Source organism: Lipotes vexillifer, unplaced genomic scaffold (genome assembly GCF_000442215.2).
Source record: "Lipotes vexillifer unplaced genomic scaffold, Lipotes_vexillifer_v1.1 scaffold872, whole genome shotgun sequence".
Classification (NCBI taxonomy): domain Eukaryota; kingdom Metazoa; phylum Chordata; class Mammalia; order Artiodactyla; family Lipotidae; genus Lipotes; species Lipotes vexillifer.
In genome coordinates, this window is record NW_006790064.1 from 636,619 (window position 1) to 658,601 (window position 21,983).

Sequence of the window (21,983 nt, forward strand, 5' to 3'; positions counted from 1 at the left end):
GATCGACATCTAAGTAACTACAGGTTTAGTTAACCATCCTCTCCAACAACTGTGAAAAAGGAGTATACTGAATTTTCATTTAGTCTATACAGCTGCTCTAACAATCCTACTTTTGTTGTCCAAACAATGTCCCCCATCCAGTGTCCCCCCCATTTTCATCATCCACCCCCCACTTCTACCCTATATCCTCAATTAGGACAGACTAAGTTGAAACAAACAAAAAAAACAAAGCAAAACAAAACCAAAAAGCAAGTTTGGTGAAAAATCCATTAGCAGAAATTCATTTCCAACAAGATAAATATTTTTGCTTTTATAAAAGGGACTGCCATTTAGAAAAAACACACCCTGTTCCCAAAGCCTGTCCCCTATTAAATGTGGCCTTGTGCTAAGAGTTAATTATGTTACTTTCCAAACAAACCTGGAGACCTCTGCTTCTTTGAAGATGGCTTTGTGTTTAGAAGTCCATGGAATGTTACATGATATTGAACCATATATCATCATTCATAAAAATTCATCATTTGTTAAACAAACATTCCTCTATTAATAAAACAAAAGAAGTGTTTCAACAAAAAGGGTGCAGCTCTATCAGGAGGGCTTGCTGTTCACACATCCCGGTTTTACGGTGATAAAACAGTCATTAAGACATGCAAACTCTTTAAAACTACAGCTGCCAGGCCCAATGAGCTTTATCTGAAGAGACATTAAATGTGAGGGTATTCATCTCACATTCCAGGACAATCTCTGGGAACACAGCTATAAAAATAAAAGGGAGAGAGGTCAGAGTCAAGGGAGCATGGCTTTGAGGGTAGCAGTTCTTGAATCTTGCCCAGGACATCATAGGGTGAAGGCAGAATGCCCTCTGAAAGAAGAGTAAAAGTCAAAGAGGTATCACATTAAAAACACAGTGCTTTCATTTCATTAAAATATTAGATCAGGGCTTCCCTGGTGGCGCAGTGCTTGAGAGTCCGCCTGCCGATGCAGGAGACGCGGGTTCGTGCCCCGTTTCGGGAAGATCCCACATGCCGCGGAGCGGCTGGGCCCGTGAGCCATGGCCACTGAGCCTGCGCGTCCGGAGCCTGTGCTCCGCAAATGGGAGAGGCCACAACAGTGAGAGGCCCGCATAACGCAAGAAAAAAAATAAGAAATTAGATCAGATACAATTTTAAATGTATTTCTTGTCGGTTAGCGTTTCTCACCAACAAGCCTTTGTCTGATATTTCCAGAACCGCTTTCTAATCAAGAACAGTGACAGAAAAGTAGAAACTGGAGCTCGTTTTTTAAGAGGAAAAATGTTACTTGCAGTTACCTAAACACCTCAAAACTTCACAGTTCAGGAATGAAAACTAGCTACTCTGTACTTTGTTTTATGCCTCTGTTTTTTTTTTTTCCCCCTATTTAAATTCTCCTTTATGAAATAACAAGATATATACTCAGTGTATAAAGAGTTCCCAGAGGTCAAAGAAAAGAAACGTTAAGTTTTCCTATAGCCACTAACTTGAAACAAGCTGAAGGTCAGACAGTAGAAGAATAGTTGAGAAAATAGATACATTACAGTGATATCGACAAAGGTTTGTTTCTTATGGGCAATGTTAATAATAGAATTTTGTCTGCTGCATGCTATCAACTAACTAAAAGCTCCTTTTCCTTCTCCTACTAATATTGCTAATAAAGCCAAAAGGTATCGAGTATTTGCTATGCGACAGGAACTCTTCCAAGCCCTTTCCATGTATTAATTTATTGAATTCTTACAACTGCCTGTAAGGTGCGTTTTACTATCCCCACTTTACCTATGAGGAAACTGAAGCACGCAGAGATGAAATAACTTGTCCCAAGTCACATGGCTAGAAAGAGGCAGGGCTAGGGTTGTAGTTTTTTAAGGATTTACTGAGATATAATTCACATATCATAAAATGGACTCTTTTAAAGTGTATCATTCACAGGGTGAAGTAGAGTAGACACTGGTCACAGGCAGCATCTTTCAAGTAACAGGGACTAGAGAGCAGAATTTTCTAGAATCTGGGTAACTTTCTTGCACATAGTACATGAAGACAAGGAGCTTCCCTTTTCTCCTTGTAGTATCCCAGGGCCTAGCAGAGCAACTGGGCCCTAGTGTACATATTTTTGTGTGTGTGAATGAATAAATGTGCTCTAGTGACCTGGAGACTAATCCTCAATGCCAACAGTACCCAGCTGGCTAAGCCTGGGTTTGATTCTCCACTACCTCTCTGACCTTTGGCCAAGGTTGAGCTTCTGATTTCTGAACGGCCCACCTGGTTTGACCCACTGCCTTGTCTGACAGTAGGTGACTTGACCCACTTATCTGCACATCGTGACCCAGATTGGCAGTTCGTGGGATGCTTGACTGCCAGCTTCGTTTGAAGATACCCCAACCAGATCCTGTGCAACCAACTGTCTACTCTGCTCACTCAGCTCAGGTCTGGCTTTCAGGGTGGTTCTCACCTTGCTCCCATTCTTACCAGCCATGGCTACATCTGGTGAAGAAATTCCCCTGGGCTGGTTCAACTTCTTCCCATGAATGTCCCCCTATGTGTATTTCCTAGTCCCTTAGGATGCCACGGAGTGAAGGATTTGGTGAAGAAAGAAACTCCAGAACTTCACTCCTGCGAAGTGCCTCCCTCTTTTGTTTGTAAAAACAGAAAAGACTTGCCATTTGGTTTAGGTCTTTTTTGAAGTAAGAATTCTGCTGTAAATGAAACAATCACTATTCTACCCTTTTCATTAGAAAGCCTATGTAAAAGTATCTCCTGTGACTCCAAACCTGTCCTCCCTCTTGAACTCTAAAGCCTTTTTAAAAAATCCCATCTAAATAAATATTTCTACCTGAATACCCCATTATTAAGCTCAGTGGCAACAAAACCAAGCTTACCATTTCTTTGGCTCCATTTTTACTTTCTACTTCCACCAATTGATGTCACTATTTTCATAGCTACTTAATCATTTTCAACTCATCCCCCGCCTTTCATGTTCTTTCCTTTATCCAGAGAGTGGTCTCAAATGAGTTTTAAAATTTTTTTCTTTGAAATGCCTTTGATATTGAGTCCTGGTTTTTATTTCACTTCCATGATCTCACCACTCAGGCCATATGTGTTTCTCTGTTGACCCCAGTGGCTGTGGAATTTTTTCCTCTACATTTTGCTTTTGTGGCACTGCTAGAAGAACTAGTAAAGACTTCTCCATTCTCCAGTTCGACACTCCTCAATGCTTTTTTTCTTAAAGTATCAAATTGGGTGACTTCTGGTTTTCAAATTACTCCACCATCTTTTCCCAACCTACCAGTTCAAAGCAGCTGATTTCTAACTCCTCAAATGGTTCCTTAGCTTTAGACAGCCTCACTGACCCATGTGTACACCATGGCCACACCTGTCTCTGAAGCTTCGCTCTGACTGTTTTCTTTGTCTAGAACGTCCTCTCCACTTTCTACCTCCCTTCTCTCACCAACCCAGATCCCTTCCATTCTATAAAATTTTCCTGTTCAAGGAGAACATATCTAATTTAGTCACCAGAAATTAGACACAAATAGACTATACAGCAGATACTGTGGTTTCTAACAATATTAGTTACACTACATATTAACTAGTCACTCTCTTCTCCTTTTTTATATCAATTTACCTTTATTCCCAAGAAAAATGTAATCCCTTCTGTGGCCCAAAACTATGCCATCTAATAATCCTTTTGCATTTCCTGTTATCTAGCAAATATGCTCAATATACTTTTGTTAAAGTGATTCGGGAAGAGGGAAGATTTAACCCAACAGAGAAGATACATGTAACACCCTTCCAAAGAACTTTGTTATTTCCTTTGTATGGCATCTGATCTAGAGATTTAAACACACTGGGGTAATCTTGGAGTCAACCGTTTTTGTGTGTCATCTTTAATGGTATTCAAACAAAATGTTTATCTTCTAACTCTGTATCTTTATAGGCACTGGTATCAGTATACTTCAGATTGTACTTTCGGAGTGTCTGCTGATGATCTTGTGGGTCCAGAATGGCACTTTTAGATGAAGGTAATTAGATGAAGGTAATTTAGATGAAGGTAACTGCTTCTCCTGTGACTGTGGTTTTTTAGGTCATGTCAGAACACTCTGGAACTTGAATTGAGACTCTTTTTATAGACATCCTTGGCCATCTCCAAAGCTTACATGCTTCTTCTTCTAGGTATTTGCCTTTCCATCTGCCTGGAATATTGTCTTTCCTTTTCTTAACTCCTGTCTCTTTGTCAGATTACTTCTACACCATCATCAGAGTTCTCTTCTCACCTTCCAGTGAACCTCCTGAAACCCACAAGGTATGCATCCTGTATGTTCCCTGAGGTCTCTGGGTACACCCCACAACAAAACACTTGCTGGGCAATAATATTATTGCCTGTTAACTTGGCTAAATCTCCACTAGACTGTAAACTCTAGGAAGGCAGGGAGTAAGCTTATCTTTTTGAGCATTATATCTCCACCCTTGGAGTATGAAATGAATATAAACTATTATGTAGCAATAAATCTTGGCAATTCAAGAGAATTGACTGGTTAAATGGTCTCTTACATCAATTGTCTTCCATAATTAAATTCCATACTTTAAGGAATCTCCCTATAATACATATGATTCTTTCAATAATAAATATTCAGTGATAAGTATTCAATCATATATATTATTTTTCAATAATATATGTTAAGTTAAATTCCATAAAATATGGAATATATGTTTTCGCATAACTCTCAATGCATTTCCAACCCATGTCATTATTCATGCATTCTATACCATTATAGCAATTATATCTTGTGTTGTTTTATTTAATCTAACTAATTTACTTACATATGTCTTGTACACATTTTTTAAACTGAAGTATAGTTGATGTAGAGTATTGTGTTAGTTTCAAGTGTACAGCAAAGTGATTGTTATTTTTTGTTCAGATTATATTCCATTATAGGTTATTACAAGATGTTGAATATAATTCCCTGAGCTATGTAGAAGAGAGTTGTTGCTTACCTATTTTATGTATAGTACTTTGTATCTGTCTATCTCATACTCCCAATTTGTTCCTCCCTCCTTCTCTTTCCCATTTGGTAACCATAAGTTTGTTTCCTATGTCTGCGACTCTGTTTCTGATTTGTATATAGATTCATTTGTATTCTTTTTAAATTCCACATATAGGTGATGTCATATAGTATTTGTCTTTCTCTGACTTAACTTCACTAAGAATAATATTCTCTAGATACATGTTTTTGTAAACGGAAATATTTCATTCTTTTTTATGGCTGAGTTTCATATATATATATATATATATATATATATATATATATATATCTCACATCTTCTTAAACCAGTTATCTGTTGATGGGCACCTGCGTTGTTTTCATGTCTTGGCTATTGTAAATAATGATTCTATGAACATATGAACATTGGGGTGCATGTATCTTTCTAAATTATAGTTTTCATTTTTTCCACATATATACCCGAGAGTGGGATGGCTGGATCTATGGTAGCTTTATTTTTAGTTTTTTAAGGAATCTCCATACTGCTTTTCATAGTGGCTGTACCAGTTTACATTCCCACCAGCAGTGTATAAGGGCTCCCTTTTCTCCACATCTTCTCCAGCATTTATTATTTGTAGAATTTTTGATGATAGCCATTCTGACCAGTATGAGGTGATATCTCATTGTGGCTTTGATTCACATTTCTCTAATAATTAGCGATGTTGCACATCTTTTCATGTGCCTGTTGGCCTTCTATATGTCTTCTTTGGAAAAATGTCTATTTAGGTCTTTTGCCCATTTTTTTATTGTTTTTTTTTTTAAATATATATTGAGTTGTATGAGCTGTTTGTGTATTTTGGATATTAACCCCTTGTCGGTTGCATCATTTGCAAATATTTTCTCCCATTCTGTAGGTTGTCTTTTTGGTTTTTTTATGGTTTCTTTTCCTGTGCAAAAGCTTTTAAGTTTGATTAGGTCCCATTTGTTTAGTTTTGCTTTTATTTCTCTTGCCTTGGGAGACTGATCTAAAAAATTATTGCTATGATTTATGTCAGAGAATGTTTTGCCTATGTTCTCTTCTAGGAATTTTATGGTGTCATGTCTTACATTGTCCTTAAACCATTTGGAGTTTATTTTTGTATGTGATGTGAGGGAATGTTCTAATTTCATTGATTTACATGTAGCTGTCCACTTTTCCCAACACCATGTGTTGAAGAGACCATCTTTTCTCCATTGTATATTCTTGCCTCCTTTGTCATAGATTAGTTGACTGTAGGTGCATGGCTTTATTTCTGGGCACTCTATTACCTATGTCTTTAAAGTAACACAGTCTCATTTAAAAAAATCTTTGATTCATTTTTAAATAACTTAAGCTCTCAATCTTTACACTTTTTTAAGGCTACCTGTATTTTTTCCAGTACTCATATTTCCAAGGAGATGGGCTTGTTTCTTTTTGTTTGGACACTATAAGTAGCAAAAATTATGAACTTTACCCCTTGTGATTGTTCTTGGCAGAACCCTTAGTAAACAGTTATACAGGTAACTTGAGACTCAGGGTAGATATGTAGAATCTGGTCATTGAGTCTCTGATAAGAATAATTACTGTTAAATTGGGTTATCTTTACTGAAGGGCAGACTTTTTTTTAAAAGTGGTTTCCAGGTCAAGTCATCATTTGTCTAGAGGGAAGTTGTGTCCTTGAAGAAATGGAGTAACCAGTTATTTAAATTTTCTGTGTCAAGGAGATCCCCTTTGAGGTAGTGAGCCAGTAGTACAAACTCTTACTCAGATTCTGTCATAACAGTCACCATAACTGGAGAGCCAATTCATCACAAGACTCAAGGTTGGGCTGGAATTTCTGGGAAGTTAGGATGGGGCGAGATGAGTGGGCATTAAACATGTTTGTTATAGATTAATGCATTCTCTTTACATGCGGGAGAATGAGTCGCATTCAGACTAGACCCCCTAAATGACCCTCCTGGGCATTCTCCAGGGTCAGCAGATAATTTATAGAACAGTTCAGAGAATTTCCTGCAAGGTTTTAGGATGAGTTGTGCCCCCAGACGGCCACTATGTGAAAACTAAGAGCCATTATCTCACCTGAGTGAGTCATGTGAAAAAGGAATCTTCAGTAACTGACATTTTCCATTTTGCCATTGCTTCTGGAACCTGTGTTTCATCACATCTGTTACCTACTTGTCTTATCCTGTAGCAAGTGAAAAGGCAGTCTTGTTTGTCTGGGAGTTTGTGTCACAGTCAACTTCCTCCTTTAGGGTCAAATATGCATTCCTTTGAGGAAAAAGACTGTAGGAACCTGCAACGGTTATGATGACTCTGTGAGAAGATAAATGGGGTCTTCAATAGTCACACATCAGCAAATGTTTTGTTGATTGTATTGTAACCCAAAGGATTGCAACCCAAAGGTTTGTGACATTAAACTACAGATAATGACATTGTTCTGTTGCCTTCTGGCTCTGTCAATTTGCTGAGACAGAAAATATGGTTATGTTACAAATTGTACCATGGCCTTCAGAGCAGCCCTTCAAAGCTTAGAGGCCTGGAAGTACAATGGGTCCCTGAAAGAACAATCCATTAGTCACGACATTAAAGTTCGTACTCCAAACCTCAACTCATGTGCAGTGTTTCCTGTATTAATGAATTAAAATATCTGAGAAAAGGTCACTTACCCCATCAACCTTGTATTAAAAAAAAAAAAAAAGCTCATTTAAAGTTTTTTTTTTTTTTTTTTAACATCTTTATTGGGGTATAATTGCTTTACAATGGTGTGTTAGTTTCTGCTTTATAACAGAGTGAGTCAGTTATACATATATATATGTTCCCATATCTCTTCCCTCTTTGTCTCCCTCCCTCCCACCCTCCCTATCCCACCCCTCCAGACAGCCACAAAGAACCGAGCAGGTTTCCCTGTGCCATGCGGCTGCTTCCCACTGGCTATCTACCTTACGTTTGTTAGTATATATATGTCCATGTCTCTCTCTCGCCCTAACACACCTCACCCTTCCCCCTCCCCATATCCTCAAGTCTGTTCTCCAGTAGGTCTCTGTCTTTATTCCTGTTTTACCCCTAGGTTCTTCATAACATTTTTTTTTCTTAAATTCCATATATATGTGTTAGCATACGGTATTTGTCCTTCTCTTTCTGACTTACTTCACTCTGTATGACAGACTCTAGATCTATCCACCTCATTACAAATAGCTCAATTTCGTTTCTTTTTATGGCTGAGTAATATTCCATTGTATATATGTGCCACATCTTCTTTATCCATTCATCCGACGACGGGCACTTAGGTTGTTTCCATCTCCGGGCTATTGTAAATAGAGCTGCAATGAACATTTTGGTACATGACTCTTTCTGAATTCTGGTTTCCTCAGGGTATATACCTAGTAGTGGGATTGCTGGGTCATATGGTAGTTCTATTTGTAGTTTTTTAAGGAACCTCCATACTGTTCTCCATAGTGGCTGAACCAATTCACATTCCCACCAGCAGTGCAAGAGTGTTCCCTTTTCTCCACACCCTCTCCAGCATTTATTGTTTCTAGATTTTTTGATGATGGCCATTCTGACTGGTGTGAGATGATATCTCATTGTAGTTTTGATTTGCATTTCTCTAATGATTAATGATGTTGAGCATTCTTTCATGTGTTTGTTGGCAGTCTGTATATCTTCTTTGGAGAAATGTCTATTTAGGTCTTCTGCCCATTTTTGGATTGGGTTGTTTATTTTTTTGTTATTGAGCTGCATGAGCTGCCTGTAAATTTTAGAGATTAATCCTTTGTCAGTTGATTCATTTGCAAATATTTTCTCCCATTCTGAGGGCTGTCTTTTGGTCTTGTTTATGGTTTCCTTTGCTGTGCAAAAGCTTTGAAGTTTCATTAGGTCCCATTTGTTTATTTTTGTTTTTATCTCCATTACTCTAGGAGATGGGTCAAGAAGGATCTTGCTGTGATTTATGTCATAGAGTGTTCTGCCTATGTTTTCCTCTAAGAGTTTGATAGTTTCTGGCCTTACATTTAGGTCTTTAATCCATTTTGAGCTTATTCATTTAAAGTTTTAAGTAAAACTTTCCTATTTGGCAGAAGTGCTAAATTAATTTTCACCAGTTATTGGGTTGGCCAAAATGGTCGTTCGGGTTTTCCGTATCTTACGGAAAACACGAATGACGGTTTTGGCCAACCCAATACTTAGCATGACAATTATTCACATAATTCTGGAGAAATGGCAATGAGCAAACCAAGTCTGAGCCTGTAGATGAAGGGTTCAGAGACCTGGGTTCAAATCTCGGCTCTGCTGCTGTGTAACCTGGAAAAGGTCGCTAACATACCTAGACCTCTGTGTTTTCTGTACTGTACATTTTTGAGGAGATTTTTATGTGCTTGGCACTGTTTTAAGCACATTATACTCAATGTCTACAATGCTATCAGGTAAGTAATACCTCTACCTTCATAAGGTTAGGGAAAGAGAAGCATGGAGAGGTCAAAAGTTATCTAAGGGGATGGAGCAAGGAGGGGGCAGAACCAGGATTCTGACCCAAGCTATCATGATAGCTGGTGCTACTGACCACTGGGCAATGCTGCCATGCCAACCACCACCCTTATCCATAAGTACAGTGGAAGAAATCCCTTTGGAAGAGCCCATTTATTTTTTTCTATTATTTTCAGTGTCTAGTCAGGCCTTGAATAATAACTAAGGGTTAGAAAGTTCTTTCTAAAGCTTTTACTTGGCAGCTAAAAATTTTAACAAGATTACTAACTTATAAACAAAGTTTTAGTTTGACTGGGCCTCAACAGGCTCTTCCAAAAGATGAGGAGACTTACCGGCTAAATTCCAAGTCTGTTGCTCTGGCTAGTGCTAAGCTAGTGTTCTCAGAGCCTTGATGCCCACAATCAGTGATTTCTGTACTCACACTGGATCTGCTGGGCTAAACCCTTGGACCCATATATTGTCACATTATTTTAGGAATCTTAAATTACCAGCTGTAAACTAATTTAAAAGAATCAATTTGTACACACTCTGCTTAGAATGGGATTCTGGTTGAACTTAAAAAATACGTACTTTTTCTTATCTGTATTCTTGATGTTTAGATGAATTCTTCTAAGACCGTGCATTGTTTGATGGCCAAGGATAAAGTTGAAAAGCTTGATTTCATTCAAGTAATCTATAATCAATGATTCAGAATGCTACGTTTAGCTGTATGATAGAATAATCATGGAGAAAATCATGGGAAAAGTGTATTTACAACAGGGGAGATTTTAAATGAGAGCAAAGTCTTCTCTCTCTCTCTCAACTGTGTGTGAATGTTTGTGGATGCCTATTTCTGGGAAGGTTAAGAAAGGATGATGCTCAGAAGTAAAGAGTAGTCATTAAAATTTTGTTTAATTAATAATTCCTTCACAAGTTTCTAGAGGAAATTTGACTCTTGGTCTTTTGATACCATGACACTTCCTTGTGAAATGCATTGGGATATCCACATCACCTTTCACCTTACCTCTGAATTTCTCATTATTTCATGACTCATAGCAGCGACTTCACCCATTCTTTTCCAAAAAAAAAAAAAAGTGTGGTAGCTGCTATGGAAATACTTCTGAGTCAGTCAGAAGTGAGGCAGGTTGCCAAATGGCTGATTCAGTCCCCAGAACTTAGAGGAGGACAATTAGAGAATTAAAGGTTGTAAATTCAGTTGTGGGGTTAATGGCTTATACAGTGGTTTATGCAAGTTCACTTACTACCTGTGACACCACAGGAAATTCACCTTAATTTTTTATTCATACACCTACGCTACTCCTGTCTTAACCTGTTTGGTATGGGTACATACTAGGTAAAAAGTCTATGACCATCCTTTCTAAGTCTATTTGGACAAGTTTTATAATAGGAAAAAATGGTCAGTAACTTAACACTTAGGATCACTTCCATTTCATTTTTCATGGAACAGGCCCAATAGGGGACCAAATTCCTTGGGTAAGGGTCCTAGTGTAGTCCCAACAAATGTGGATCAAGTACACCCAGTTGTGTACTAATAAGTATTGTAATTGCCTCATACATTTGGACTGTGAAATATCCTTTCTATGAAGCTTGAAGTATCTATGAAATAAAAAACCAAACAAGCAAATATAGAAAAACTGTTACACAGAGCTCCTATATGATATTTTAATGCACACATTTGCTTCATTCTAATTCTAAAATTTGATAAGGTGGTTCTTTATTTCATTTGAAAAAAAGTAAAAAATATGTTGAAAATACATGGAGGCAAATCAAGCATAGTCTGATCTTCGGTTCATTCAGCCATCGTACCCAATAAGTGATCCAGAGCTTTGTTTCCTCTAGGCAAGATGAATAGATCTATATTTAGTTTCACTGTGAGGATGACAAAAGAGTCTGTCTCTACCACATTAGTCTCCATTATGCCTAGGGTGCTTTTCTCAGACCTGAGTTTAAATTCACCTACTGACCTCTCACCTTTTCCGCGAGAGTTAGACAGGAAGTTACATTGAACAGCTTCCGCTCTTTGGGTTGAGACTTGTAGCAGGCCCCGAATGCCACATGACCATCCTTTGTACGTTAATCAGTAGAGCTTCTGTAATGTATTATCTCCAAATGGATGATAGGAGAAATTGGAGAAAAGGAGCCAAGAACAGCATTCCTCTTCCACTGTCTGGTGTGGGAGAGAGAGTGGAGAACAGAGTTAATATAACTGAGTTGAAAGCAGTGTTCATAGGCAAAGCTTAAGATCCATACTTGGAAGACAATGAAAGACAATGAACAGACAAGGAGAGTGCTGAGTGCAGAAGGTGAGCATTCTTTCCGTTTGTCCTTCCCTCTGCGTGTGTGGCTGTCCAGGTCTGTATAAATAGAGCATGTGGCAGAGTCTTGGGGGACTCCAAACTGATGATTATTATTTTTTTTAATCTGGAGTTTAGGTTTTCTATTCTGTCTAAGAAGCTGTTTTTCTTGTCAGCAAGACAATATTTCAACACAAAGGATTGTAAATTTCCTCAGTACAGATAGTATATTTACTTTTTCCTTTATATCTTCAATAGAATCTAAGCCAGTGCTATGTTCTCAGTAGGTATCTGAAGTTGGGGTCTCTATGCACCTTTCCCTCCTGAAAATGGTACCTCATTTCCTCCATCTTGTTTTCAAACAAGCTGAGCAATAATAGGAGGCCAAAATATCATTTTTATTTCTAATAGAGACTAGACTGGAGAATTAGGCTTTAGGTTTGTTAACTAAGTGGACTCACTAATGAACTCAGATTTAGGTAGACTCACTGACCCAATCATAACAATGATGGTAGAGGTGGGCCACCAGGATGTGGCCTGTCTTAGTAATGCTTTTGCCATGGGGGCACAGACAGAATTTTTGCTGTCTATGGACAGATTCATTCCCATGAGGAATGTATGGGAGCTGAGACAAGCATACCCAGTTATTCATCCTATTTACCAATCAGATAAGCCAGTCACCACCCTAAATATGGAATGAGTAAAGGGGTAAAGGAGTAAAGAGAGATTCAGAGTTATATAATTTAAATATCTTTCATAGGAAAGAAATACTAGGCTTCAGAAAGAACTATTCTCTACTTCTTTTTGTCCTTGATGAATGTAATGAATGACCATTCATGGGCACATCATGTGTTTATGTTTGTGCATATAAGTGTGCTGGAGGATGCTTTATGCTGGAGATGCTTTAAAGGAAATGATAAACTAGAAAGGCTAGTTTATTTGTTTTGTTATCTAGGGGGTTGGGATTTTGTAGCAGGAAGCTATTCCTTTCCCTTTGAAAATGATAGGTTTTTTCCATAGGTAGTTACATAGTAAGCCCCATCATGTGCCTCCCTAATTAAATTCCTCAGATGACTTCCCACTATACTCAGACTATAATCCAAACTCTTTATGATGCCCCAAGGACTAGAAAGCCTCCATAATGTGGCCCTTGCCTACTCTTACCTCTCATATCCCCTTGATCACTCTGCTCCAGGAATAGTGATATTTGGTTGTGATTGCTTATAATTTTATTAATTCATTTTTTAAAAATTGGCTACACAAAGTTGATTCCCATTTAAAGTGTACTTGCTGTTCCCTTTGCCTGGAATCGTTGTGTATTTGAGTCCTCTTGTCATATAAGCATTTGCACCAATGTCATTTCCTTGGGAAGGTCTTCCCTGATTACCTAGTCAAAAGTAGTTGCCCAGTCACTCAGTCATTTGGTTGTTCTATTCTCTGTATAGCTCTTACGTAATCAGACAGTTTTGTTTGTTGTTTATCCTTTATTTTGTTTCTCCCATGAAAGTTCTAGTAAACCAGTGGGCCTGTCCTTCAATTTGCTACTGTAGGTCCCAGTCATGCACTTGGTAGGAGCTCATCAAGTATTTGGTGAATGAGTGAATTGTTCCCCTCATCATACTACTGCTGAACAAAAACACCATCTTGTATATACAGCAGTTATTTCAGAGGTCACGCCAAAGTATAATGTCAGCTTTGGACATAGATGAAAGTGAGGATGCATTTCCTAACAACCTGCTGTCAGCTAACAAAAAGGAATAGAGCATGTTAACAACACACCTTGACAAAGTTGAGAATGATCACTGCAGTCCAGAAAATTCATGAGCTTTCACTGGCTAATAGATTTCAGTGGCTGCAAAGAGTTTCCATGGTTCAAAAGCAATTCCCATTCCACATTTCCTGTTTTATCAAATTGTGAATCACTATGTTGTACACCTGAAACTTACATAATATTGTAAATCAACTATATCTCAATAAATTAAAAAAAGACTGGCATGGAAACAGACCTACAGCCTTTAGTCTGGATCTCAAACATCTTAAAAACAAAGGCATTGTGCAGGTCTCAAAGACAAGGTGTGCTCTTGTTTGGGACTAACAAACCAGAATAGATGATCAATTCTCAGATCTTATATTTGGACTACTTCTTATGACTGGGAAATGACATAGTATCTTTAGGGTTGTGACTTGACTTTAATTTAACCTAATAAAAATAGGTTGGAAAGGTTGAATATTTCAAAGGTAACTCTGATAAAAGGGTTGAATGTCATTTGAAACTGAATTTCAGTTTTAGGTTTCCTTTTTGTCCATCTCAGTGTCTTGAATGGAGGCATGCAAAGTCTGCATCATTGTGACAGAAGTATATTTAGGCATTTCACTTTCACCATCTCCCCTCCAAGGAAACCTGATGTTCTAGACAAAATGGATCAATACGTAGCAGTGGTGATACTCCTCTTTCTCTTCTACATACAAAAGCATTTGTTTAATACTTGTCAATATGAAAAGGAAGCCTAGAAGTTGGGCCTCATCCAAGAGTTGGGGCAGCCCATGGGTAGGTTTATAGCAGCTTTAGGTTTAGGGCATGAAGCCTGGAAGGGAGTAGCTAAATATTTTCTCTTCTAGATCTTATATATATATAATTATCTTTATAAATTTATATATATAATCTATGTATTATATTGACATATTTTTATATATAGTTTATATACATAAATTTACATTCCATGATTATTAAATTATATTATACATATATTTGTCTACATATCTTTAACTCACTTGTACCTCTTCACTTTTCCAGCATAAATTGTGTTTTCATGACTAACTCTTGTTAAAATCTCAGTCTCTTATGTTCTATTTCCTTCACTCGCATTTCAGGAACACAGGTTAATTTAGACTGTGCCTCAGGATCTCTGAGGTCTGTACTGGATTCCAGGACTTAGCTCAAGGATCCAGCTGCCTCATGTTGATATGGAATGGTCCAGGTATGGACAAAAGAATGTCAAATGTGAGGTATGCCAAAGGTCCATTTTAGCCCCAGCCCAAATATCTCCAGCTGTGGGTGCCAGAATGGAAATAATGATGCAAAATTGATATGTCTGAGTCAAAAGGGGTAAGCTACCTTCAACTTTAAACTCAGAGGACTATTCAAAGGAGGTAACTGAATAGTGCCTCCCCTTGTGACAAAGGCAGCAAGCATGATCCAGTGAGTTCAATCTCCTTTAGAGTAAAGCCTGCCTTAGGACCTGTTCTCTTTACTCATCTCAGGGTCAATCCCTTCCTAAATTCCCCTGCCCAGAGAGAACTTGTGGCCTGAGGAGTCACGTCGTATAAATCTGCCTCAGTTTAAAATTCTACCCTCTCTGTCAAGGACTGGATGGTAAGAGAAGTAGTCTGCGGGAAGGAATTAAGATAAAATTATTGACCGCTGTGTTATGTCTCATAGCATGAAGAAAGGCACAAAATTTTATTATCATCATTGGTCTATATGAGCAGCCAGACACCCACTCAGCGAGGACAGGGACTTCAGCTTCTTCATTGTTGTCTAGAAAAGTACCTGGTAAAAGAGCAATGAATACCTATTGAAAAGTTGAATCAATGCATTGATGAAGACCTTACATTCTGTCATGCTTGTCAGAGTCTGAGAGTTCATTTGGCTCTGATAAAGAAATTCCCCTGCATCAGGTCTCAGGGTAGATTAAAAGAGAAAAACCCATTCTAATGAGCTCAGATCCATGTGATACTCATCATTTTCATTTACAAATGCATAGCAATTTGAGAAACAGAAAGTGTGACCCTATATACCCGCAAATACTTGTCAGTTGGCCAACAGGTGCACTAGACCAGGTGAAAAGATAACCCACTAGATAAGCCTTCTATGGTTGCAACATGCAAGAAAATCATTTACCAGACAGAGGAGTCTAGTTGTCTCTTGCACGCAATGGGTAGGTGAGTGCAGAGAACAAGGTACATACTCCAGGATTTTTCCTGCATTTCAAGTATCACAGGGCAATCACAAGTCAGTCAGAGTAAGCTGGGGTCAATTCTACCCCACCCACCCTGTGCAGCATTCCGTTGTGTTCCTGTCAGAGGATCCATGGGTCAAATTACCTTTGACTTGACTCTGGAAAACCACACTGTCACCTGAAGAGGGCCGAAGGGGGAAAAAAAATCATATAAATAGTTAACATTAATTTCCAGTGGGAATTAGCTCCTCTTCCACATGTTTTTGCACAAATATGAACTAAGTCAACAGGTGATCCTAGAGAAAGCACTACAAGCATCTTTCTGGACACCTGGCTGAACCTGATTCTCTATTTTCCCACTGAGTTATTAAAAAGCTAAACTTCATACCTGAAATCTAATAACTTTTAAAGATGTAAGAGATTATGTAGATTCATCTGTAAGGAAAGGCAATAGACAGAGTATTCTTATCTTCATCCATGACTCTCCTCACATTGTTTTGTGCCAACTTCTAGATGTATATACAGGATATGATCCCCACAACCAAACAGGCAACAGAGCATCTTTAGTCTCCCATGAACAGTCCTAAGAATAGACAAGTCAGTATCACAAAAGAGAAGAAATCATTCAATTTTTTCACTCAAAAAAGCTCATTCAAATTTTTAAAGTATGCTCTCCTGTTAAATGAGCTTTGGTTTTAGTTTTTATTTAGGTTTCCTTTGTAGTCTTTAAAAATCTCTTGCTTATATCCTCCGAACTCTCAGCTCCTTACTTTAGTTGATAATATTCAGTATTCCCTTTGGTGCTGTGAGGGGATTTGTTGGAGGAATAAACATAAATGTCCATGGCTAATAATTACCCAATTGTTACCATGTGTCAGGCTTACAACAACTCCATGAGGCAGGTTCTATATTAACCTGAGATTTAGAATAAATATTAAAGTAACTTAGAGTCTTGATTTACTTTTTAAAAAAGACTTCACTAACTCAAAATTGAACATTAAGCTAAGAACTAAAACTATGAATCTAGAAGAAATCATATTAGAAAATCTTCATAACCTTGAGTAGGCAAATATTTCTTAGACCAAAAAAAATCATGCTTTTGAAAGATGCTGTTAAGAAACTAAAAAGGCAAACCACAGATTGGGGGAAAATATTTGCAAAGTTATATCAATAAATAATTCTTACAACTAAGTAAGAAAAGGATAACCTGATTTTAAAATCATTTGAACAGACACTTTGCTAAAAAAGATATATGAATGGCACAAAAATGCATAAAGAGATGTTCAACGTCATTAGTCATCAAGGGAATGCAAATGGGGGCTTCCCTTGTGGCGCAATTTGGTTGAGAGTCCGCCTGCCGATGCAGGGGACATGGGTTCGTGCCCCAGGCCGGGAAGATCCCACATGCCGCCGAGCGGCTAGTCCCGTGAGCTACGGCCGCTGAGCCTGCGCATCCGGAGCCTGTGCTCCACAACGGGAGAGGCCACAACAATGAGAGGCCCGCGTACCGCAAAAAAAAAAAAAAAAAAAAAAAAGGGGGGGACTGCAAATGAAAGCTGTAACAGAATACCACTGCACACCCACAAGGATGGCTAAAATCCAAGAGTGACAATGCCAACTGATGGAAAGGATGTGCAGCAATTATAACTCTCATATATTGGTATGGGAATGTATAATACAACCATTTTAGAAAACAGTTTGGCAATTTATTATATAGATATACACTTACCATATGACTCAGCATTCCCAATCTTAGAAATTTTCCAGGTGACAATAAAAACATACGTCCCCAAAAGATGTGTATTTTACTTATAAATTAGCTTTTAAATAATTGTCCCAAACCAAAAAAAAAAACCCAAATCCACTTCTGAGTGGATAAACAAATTGTATTGTATTATTATATCTGTACGATGGAATATCACTTAGCAAAAAGAAAAAAAAAGAAAAAGAAAAAAAAGAAAGAAACAGATTCCTACACAAGCAACAACACGAACAAATCTCAAATCATTATACTGGTTGAAAGAAACCAGAAATAGAAGACTGCATATGTCTGACTGTAGGTACAGGAAATTCTTGAAGAGGCAAAACAAGAGTGACAGAAAGCAGATCAATGATTGGCAGGGGCTGGGAGTAGGGAGAATTGTGGGGTAGTGAAATCTTCTATTTCTTCATTGTGGTGGTGGTTACATGACAGGATACATTTGTCAAAACTTTTTGAACTCTACACTTAAAATGGGTACATTTTTATTATACATAAGTTATGCCTCAATAAAACTGATGAAAAAATTCTAAGTTAATGTGCTATACAAAGAGACATTAAAAAGTGGCTTCCCTTCCTGTATTCTTATGTACATTACACTTACCCTAGGATTTTGGCATCAGGAATAGGTTTTTTTATAAGCTGCTATCAGGGAGGGCACAGATACAGTCCAGAATTGTGCTGTCTGGTATAGGAGCCTCTAGACACATGTGGCTATTTGAATTTCAATTAATTAAAATTAAATAAAATTTACAATTTAATTGCTTAGTCAGCCAGCCACATTTCAAGAGCTGAACAGCCACATGTGACCGGTGGCTACTGTATAGGACAGTGCAGTTATATAAAGCACATTTCCATTGTCACAGAAACTGGACTGTGCTGGCCTAGAACACATTTCTGAATAAATTTTGTAAGCAAATAGCAAATGCAGGAATCTGAAAGCCTTTGGTTTACAAAAGACAAGCTTTGTTGAAAGACAGTGTGCCTTTCTCCTCCCTTCCCCATCCCCCCACCCCCCTGGGTATTAAAGTATCTAAGAGTGAGTGGTCAGCTTAGAGTCACACTGAATAGGGCAGAGGGTGCGGAGGATGAGAATCAGTCATGGTGGGTATCACAACTTTCAAAAGAAGGTTTCAGCCTACAAGAACATGGACTAGTCAAGATCAATAGACACCCAGAAGTTATCAGCAAATACGGAGAAAGCCAGGCGGACAAGGCGTCCGTCTCAGAATGCCAGGAAAATATCCAAGGCCCCTTAAGCTTAGATCACCTTAGAAATGAAAAAAGGAGGGAAACCTCAGGGGAGTAAGAGGTCCTAGAATTTGACTTGGGAGCTACTTAAAGTAGACACGGGCTTTAAATGCAGATGCTCATGCTACCGTGAGTTGGCAAGACAAAGTTGTCAGCCAGCAATAGAAATAGGCCTTGTAAACCTAACATGAATTCCATTAGAGGAAAATAAAAAAGATGTTGTTGCAGCTCAAAAAATTCATCTAACTTTACCAGATCAGAAGTTTTGGGCTGGCTTGGAAGACTAGTGGTGCGCAGGACGCTATTGATGACCCCAACTGTGAGAGGAGAAAAAAGAGCTTATCTGTGGGCCTCACTAACCTGGGAGCTATTTGGTATGTCAACATTTTTTCAAGTGTGGTTTCTTAACCTGGAGCTTCTGCAGGCACTCTACTTATGTCCAAGCACCTATAGTGACTAGATGATGGGAGGTGGTATCCAAGAAGAGAAAGATGAGCCTCAAGAAATTTGTGAGCATCTCCAGGACTTATTTGCCTTGTTGCAAATCAGTAACAGGTGCTACATTGATCCATCGGGATTTGTTAAAGCTTTGGGCTTGGACACAGGGCAGCAGCAGGATGCCCAAGAATTTTCAAAGCTCTTTATGTCTCTTTTGGAAGATACTTTGTCTAAACAAAAGAATCCCGATGTGAATCCCCAACAGCAGTTCTGTGGGGAATAAACTTATGTAACTGTCTGCAATCAGTGCTGCAGAGAATCTAAGCTTTTATCAAAGTTTTATGAACTGGAGTTAAATATCCAAGGCTACAAACAGTTAAGAGATTGTATCTCGGAATTTTTGAAGGAAGAAAAATTAGGAGACAATTGGTACATTTGTGAAAACTGTCAAAGCAAACAGAATGCAACAAGGAAGATCCGACTCCTTAGTCTTCCTTGTACTCTGAACTTATAGCTAATGTGTTTTGTCTTTGGCAGGCAAACTGGGCATAAGAAAAAGCTGAATACCTACATTGGCTTCTCAGAAGTTTTGGATATGGAGCCTTATGTGGAACACAAAGGTGGGTCCTATGTGTATGAACATAGTGCAGTCCTCATACACAGAGAAGTGAGCACTTATTCTGGTCACTACATTGCCCATGTGAAAGATCCACAGTCTGGTGAATGGTATAAGTTTAACAACAAAGACAGAAAAGATGGAGGGGAAGAAATTACAACTAGGGATTGAGGAAGATCTAGCAGAACCTTCTCAATCCCAGACATGTATACCCAAGTGTGGCAAAGGAACTCACTGCTCTTGAAATGCGTACATGTTGGTTTATAGACTGCAAACTAAAGAAAAACCCAATATAACTATTCAGGTACCAGCCTTTCTTCAAGAGCTGGTAGATCGGGATAATTTCAGATTTGAGGAGTGGTGTATTGAAATGGCCGAGATGTGTAAGAAAAGTGTGGATAAAGGAAAAGCAAAGCATGAAGAAGTTAAGGAGCTGTACCAAAGGTTACCTGCTGGAGGTGGTCTGTAAGATCTTCTAGGACAGTCGGTGCCCAATCTGAGCTACTAGCTCCAGGTGGGCACCCTCACAACCTTATCTCTCAGGGCCTGACTAAGGCCTGGTTTAGAGCCTTGTGGGAGGTCTCTGGATGGGGGAGGCTAGGGTGGTGTAAAGGATGTAGCTTGCCAGGTGGATGTGGCACATGGGGTGTGGTCACCCCACTTCCCTGGTTGTGCAAAGATTGCAGAGCACGCAGACAAACCTCTGTTATGGCTACCCAAGAAAGAAACCAAGGAGCCCTAGTGAATTTACAGACTAGTGAAAGTAATGGCCATTTATTGAGCACCTGTGAATCAGGTGCCACCAGGAGCAGCACAAACTTGTTTTGTGATCTCACTCTCGGTGCCTATACATCTGCCGTCATTCTGTCACTTCCTAAGGCATTCTTGTCTTTATTGCTGAAGATCTGAGAAAAAAGTTTACCTGGTACATTGCCTCAGGGAGCGCTCACCTCATGAAGAAGTTCAGGGTAAAGGCACGACTGCCAAAGCAGGAGTGAGAGTGACTTGACCCCAGGATGCAGACCTCAAAGAGGCCGCGGCCACAGGAGACTGGAGTCCTGGCCCCTCTCAGCCTTCCCGGAGGGCTTCAACTGGGCCCCTCAGGCCATGCTCTGGCAACACAGACCCTGTGTTGCCTCGCATTGCCTACCTAGTCGTCCTGTTGCCAGAATGAGCTGAAGTCTGAAAATTGCTCATCAGGACAAGGCATAGCACAGGCATCTTCTCTGTGGTTTCACTTGCCAATGACCACTATCTTGATAGTTCTATGTGGTTGACAGGGTCTTGGTACTCCAGCCAGAGCCTCTGAGGTGGGAGAGCCAAATTCAGGACATTGGACGACCAGAGACCTCCAGGGCTCTTGTAAGAGTCAAGAGCTCTCTCAGAGATCTCTGTCTCAATGCTAAGACCCAGCTGCATCCAATGTCCAGCAAGCTACGGTGCTGGACGCCCCGTGCCAAACAACTAGCAAAAGAGGAACACAACCCCACCCATTAGCAGGGAGGCTGCCTAAAATCATACTAAGTTCACAGACATCCCAAAACACACCACCTGACGTGCCCCTGCCCACCAGAAAGACAAGATCCAGGCCCACACACCAGAACAAAGGCACCAGTCCCCTCCTCAAGGAACCCTACACAAACAACAGAACCAATCTCACCCACTGGGGGCAGACACCAAAAACAATGGGAACTACGAACCTATAGTGCATGCAAAGGACCCCAGACACAGTAAGTTAAACAAAATGAGAAGACAGAGAAATATGCAGCAGATGAAGGAGCAAGGCAAAAACCTACAAAGTAAAACAAATGAAGAGGAAATAGGCAGTCTACCTGAAAAAGAATTCAGAATAATGATAGTAAAGATGATCCAAAATCTTGGAAATAGAATGGAGAAAATACAAGTAACATTTAACAAGGACCTAGAAGAACTAAAGAACAAACAAACAATGATGAACAACACAAGAAATGAAATTAAAAATTCTCTAGAAGGAATCACTAGCAGAATAACTGAGGCAGAAGAACGGATAAGTGACCTGGAATATAAAAAAGTGGAAATAATTACCACAGAGCAGAATAAAGAAAAAAGAATGAAAAGAATTCAGGACAGTCTCACAGACCTCTGGGACAACATGAAACACACCAACATTTGAATTATAGGGGTCCCAGAGGAAGAAGA

The 21,983-nt window shown here is 39.0% G+C and overlaps 1 pseudogene; it reads left to right on the forward strand.

The window, feature by feature from the left end:
* The first annotated feature begins 4,008 nt into the window (after positions 1-4,008).
* LOC103071133 (ubiquitin carboxyl-terminal hydrolase 48-like) lies at positions 4,009-20,274 on the forward strand (annotated as a pseudogene).
* The last annotated feature ends 1,709 nt before the right edge of the window (positions 20,275-21,983 follow it).